Source organism: Orycteropus afer, unplaced genomic scaffold (assembly GCF_000298275.1).
Source record: "Orycteropus afer afer isolate SDZICR_OR568_19922 unplaced genomic scaffold, OryAfe1.0 scaffold01094, whole genome shotgun sequence".
In the NCBI taxonomy this organism is placed as follows: domain Eukaryota; kingdom Metazoa; phylum Chordata; class Mammalia; order Tubulidentata; family Orycteropodidae; genus Orycteropus; species Orycteropus afer.
Genome location: NW_006922681.1, coordinates 252846 through 258314, shown reverse-complemented (window position 1 = coordinate 258314; position 5469 = coordinate 252846). Strand labels below are relative to the sequence as shown.

General features: G+C 33.8%; 1 pseudogene; it reads right to left on the bottom strand.

Moving 5' to 3' along the window:
• Positions 1-3446: 3446 nt before the first annotated feature.
• On the bottom strand, positions 3447-4411 carry LOC103212773 (annotated as a pseudogene).
• Positions 4412-5469: the final 1058 nt, after the last annotated feature.

The following is a 5469-nucleotide window of genomic DNA, read 5'->3' as shown; positions in this document are numbered from 1 at the left end:
ATAACATGTATTATTTCAATATTTATACATGTACAATTTAGTCACATTAATTACATTTATGGGAGCTCTGGTTGTGGAGTACCCAAGGCATTTTACTGCTAACCAGAAGGCTGCCTGTTCAATCCTACCAGCCACTCCTTGGAAGGAAGGTTGGGCAATCTACTCTGTAGTGATACTGCCTTGTAAACCCATGGAGAGGTCACTATGAGTCAGAATGCAGCCATTACAATATTTATTTCTACATTTTTCCATCTACCTTTACAGAAGCTCATTGCAAGGGCTTTGCCTTTTCTTTTCCCTCTCATCCCTGCAAACCACTAATAAACTTTGTTCTCAACACATTTGTCAGCCTAGAAATTTCATACAAGTTGGATCATACAGTAGTTATTTTCTCTGACATTTCACTCAGAAGAATGTTTTGAAAGTTCATCCACCTTGTAGCATTTATCAGAACTCACTTCTCTTTATGGTTCAGTAGTATTCTATTCTGTGTATGCACCACATTTTGTCTATCCATTCATCTGCTGAAGGACATTTAAGTTGTTTTCATCCTTTGGCTGTTGTTGATAGTGCTGCAATGAACATTGGTGTAACAGTATGTGCTATATTCCCTACTTTCAATTCTTTTGAGTATATGTATAAGAGTAAAATTACTGGGTCCTGTGGTAAGCCTAGGAATTTCCTTTTTGAAGAATTTCCATCTATTTTCCCCAATACTGTATAAAACATTTTTTATTTTTGTACATGGTGGCTTTGTTATCCTGTTTGTCTTAAACCTTCATTCACTTGACTCTCAGACCAGTTGTCTTCCCCTGCACCCTCTTACACAACCCAGTGCTCAGAGAGTTTGGTCTAACTTCTGATATTTACTGCAGTTAGTTGTTGTGACACCATTGTAAGAACAATAATCCTGGGCCTGAGGAATGCCTCAAGCTAGAATTCTGATGATGGATAGTTTCTTTTCTTACCAGATGGTGGCTTTTTGAATATATATAGGGAAAGTCTGGCATGTTTGAATGACTATAAACAACTGTCTCTGTTATTCTGTGTGGTGTATGAATAACAGTCCTCAGCTGTAATAAATGAAGAAATTTGTCTAGAGGATCTAAACTCCTTTATCAGTCTACTTTCAATGGGCTTGGATAGTAAAAATTATCCAGTACATGGCATAATGTTAGGAAAAAAGTTCAAGGAGATAGGAAAAAAAAAAAAAAAAAAAAACCATGGTAAAGTCTTATTCACTAGTTACAAAATGAGATAGCAGTATTAGTAGAATGATCAGAAAAACTAAAAATTTCAAGTGGTTTGTAATTCCTAATTACAAGAAATAAATGTATTTATGGAACTTGTAATAATAGTTCTGTCACTGAAATTGTGTATCAGAATAAAAATGGAAGTCCATTCTTATCACATAAATTGGTAAGAATCCACACCCTGAGCAAACTACTTTTCAACTGATAGGTTGCTCATAGCATGTCTCATCATGGGGGATGACTACTTCCTAAATGCCAAACCACAGAGAATCATGGCTGAGCCAAGTTGACACACAACTTAACCAGTAATCAAAATTTTTTAAAAAGACATCGTGTATCTGAAAATGTTTTTTGAAAGACCAACTATGTCAAACACTCTATCAATTACTAATAATATAAAAACAGATATTACATGGTTGATACAAGAAGACAACAGGCTTTAATTTTATTGCTCAACAGTAACAATTTACTATTTGTTTTGAAAATGGTTAAAACTATGCATGCCTTTCCTTTCTTAGAGTCTTCTCTGGTTTCAGCTTTAACTACATAATATTTAGATTACTGCAGTTACTATAATTGCTTCTAGCCTCTTTTTCTAGTCAAATACCAAACTCATTTTCTAAAAAAAAATCATGCTACCAGGAAGTCTTCAATGTTTAATGTCTCTAAGATGAATTCATGTTCTCCCACCCTTTAAACATCTGTTATTTCTGATGCTACTTAGTTATTAAATATCCTGAGCTACAATGATCTCCATTTTCTGAATTCCTAACCATAAGGTATAAACACAACACAACCTAAATTTCCTTTCATATAATATACATTACTTTCCCTCCCTATATGTGTTTGTCCAATTTCCTTATTTAAATATTTTGATATTAACTGTGGCTTAAGTTTCTGTGAAAGAAGCATTAAAGTCAGATTCTAACTCCATTTTGGATGCCTGCATGAATGTAAGAAAACTACTTAATATTTCAAAATATGAGTTTTCTATTCTTGAAAAGGGAGCTCTGGTAGCATAGTGGCTAAGGCACTTGACTGCTAACCAGAAGGCTGGCAGTTCAAACCCACCAGCCACTCCTAGGAAGGAAGATGGGGCAATCTACTTCCGTAGTGATACTGCCTCGGAAACCCAAGGAGGGGTAGCTATGAGTCGGGTCCGACTCGACGGCACATAACAACAACAACAACAACAACATTCTTGAAAAGCATGAAAAATAATGCTTAACTAATAAGATGGTAATAATTATGAAAGAGGTAGCTTTCTGTCTAGTATAGTGTGGGGTCTCATTAAATAATTTTTTCTTTTATATTTGAACATTTAAGTCATCAATAATTTTTTATTGTTAGATTTTCACAGTTTTCATTATTTATGTATCATTGATGATGAGCAGTATCTCTAGTTTTTTCTTAATGTTAATGATATACCAATAATTTATATTGGGAGAATTACAAGTTAGTGATATTCCTATTAACAAATAAGACAATGCTATTTTAGAGGAAATAACTGAATTAATTGACATATTCAGGAAGTGCACTGTCATGCATACTCAACAAACCCAATTATGTGAAAACATTCAATCCATAGGATTTTCAATATAAATACTAATATTTTCAACTAAAGATTGGTAAATTACCATTATGTAAGCATTCTATTTCAGAGAGCTTGATAGGAAATATGACTAACACTAAAGATAAAGATTTTCTTTATTTGAGAATATATATTCTGTTTCTATCTACAGTCAAACACAAACTATTTAATAATACAAAGAAAGTTAAAAATCAAATTAAAGTACACAGTATATTCTGATAGATGGACAGGAAATATGTTTGAATTTGTAAGATTATGCTATGAGTTTCCATAAATATTCCAGTAATGCTAAATAGAGGCTACCTTTATATACTGAATTTTATTCCTAGGATTTGTTAAATATGTTGAAAATTGTATCTAATTCCACTCTGGCACAACTTGTGACCTTTAAGTAGTAATCATTTAATTCATTCCTATGGGAGCCTAGTAATTCAGATTTTGAAATGCATTTTATCAAAATACCTCTTTCTGAACTTTATAACTATTTACATGTTACTCACCTTAAAAATCATCATGTTCAGTGATTTAATATTTAATATACTAAAATGGTTATTTTCCATTTTCTCAGTATTCTTGACTTGGAAAAATTTATTTAACTCAAATCAGTTTGTCACATGGGATGATACTAGTGTCAGAGTGTTATGAGGTGTTCTCTTCTTCATAATTCTTTTCATAATAATTATTACTTCCTTATTTCTTAGAGTATAGATGAAAGGGTTTTGTAAAGGATTTATTAGAGTTTAAAAAATAGCAACTGGTAAATCTTTGTTATCTTCTTTATCTGAACGTGGCCTAATGTACACAAAGAGCAGAGAGTCAAAGAACATTGAAATAGAGAGAAAGTGAGATGCACAAGTAGATAAGGCTTTGCCTCTTCCCCCTTTAGATTTCATTTTGGAAATTTTGAAAAGAATGCAAAGATAAGAGATTAGGACATGCTAATAGAGAAGACCAGAGCTGATCCTGAAAGTATGAATATCATCAGTTGATTGATATAAGGGTCAACACAGGATAGTCCATATAATGGAAGAACATCACAAAAAAAGTGATTGATTTGATGAGATCCACAGAAGGTTAACCTTAAAAGAAGTACTACCTGAACAATGGTATGCAGGTTGCCAGCTATGTAGGCCCCCATGGTCATTTGAATGCAGAGTTTCTTTGACATCATGGTGCAGTACTGCAGTGGATTGCTAACTGCCACAGTCATAGGCCATTGCTGCCAGTAGAAAAAAGACTGAAACTTCATCAAGGCAGAGAAATTAAATTGTGCCATGCATTCATGGAGGAAAATCAATCTGCCCTCGGAAAAGAAGTTCTGTAACATCTTGGGGGTAATGGCACAGGAAGAACAGGAATCCATCAGAGCCAGGTTGCCCAGAAAGATGTACATTGGTGTGTGAAGACGGCACTCCCTGAAAATCAATGCCACCAAACCAAGATTCCCCACCATGGTGATCAGATAGATAGCAAAGAACACCACAGACAGAAGGGTCTTCAGATCTGGGTAATTCATAAATCCTGTGAGGATGAATTCTATTGTCAAGGAGTATTTGTTGTCGGTCATCTCTACTTTGTCTGTCAAGACAGGAATTATTGAGAGATAAGATTCTAATTTAGAGTGTCTAATTTTCCCATTGAATTTGTCTTGGACATCATAGGACAGCCACTTCTTCAATCTCACTGTGCTGTCTCTGAAAGGCATGAACACATACTTCTAAGGAATATTAGTGTGATCTTATATGACCTTAAGCTCTATTGCTCAAGATTCAAAAGAATATTTTAATAATTCCAGGGAAATGCTTGCAATGAAAATGTTTATGTATATGAATTTATACTAAGACTGAACAAATACATGATAACCTAATATTTTCAAATATTTAAATGTCAGTTTTTTAATTAATTATTCTTAAAATGCATTTTTAATATATTTTTTTCTCTATATAATTATATACATTTTCAATCTGAACAAAATATTTTTCACACACTTTCCCAGTGGAATTAATATTTTAAAATAGCAAAAGTGTGTTAAATTTATAATTTAGAAAGTGAACAAAGGTCAGTGAGTATTAATAAGCAGACAATTTAAAGAACATTACTTTGAAAACTATGCTAAAATAAATGCATTGATTTCTTTAATAAGTGTATGTCATCTTTGTATTTCTTTTAACCCATTCTACTATGACAGAGAATATTTTCTGAGAGTAGTTGTAAACAAAATATTAATATTTTCTTCCTTTATTTGAATACTTTCCATTTCAAGCTTTATGGGTCTCCTGTTGCTTTAATATTGTGAAGTTTGCTGATCACAGTCTAATGATTATGGCCATATTATGAGATTTGATAAACATTCCTTATGCATCCTGTCCAGTTTGTTCCATAGAGACATCTTCCATTTGTCATACGCTGTTGTTGTTATTAGGTGCCGTGGAATCATTTCTGACTCATAGCGACCCCATGCCAGCAGAACAAAACACTGTCCGATCTCGCGCCAGCTCCATGATCCTTGCTATACTTGAGCCCATCATTGCAGCCACCGTGTCAATCCGTCTCGTTGAAGGCCTCCGCCTCTTTCGTTGACCCTCTACCCTACCAAGCATGACATCCTTCTCCAGGGAATGGTCC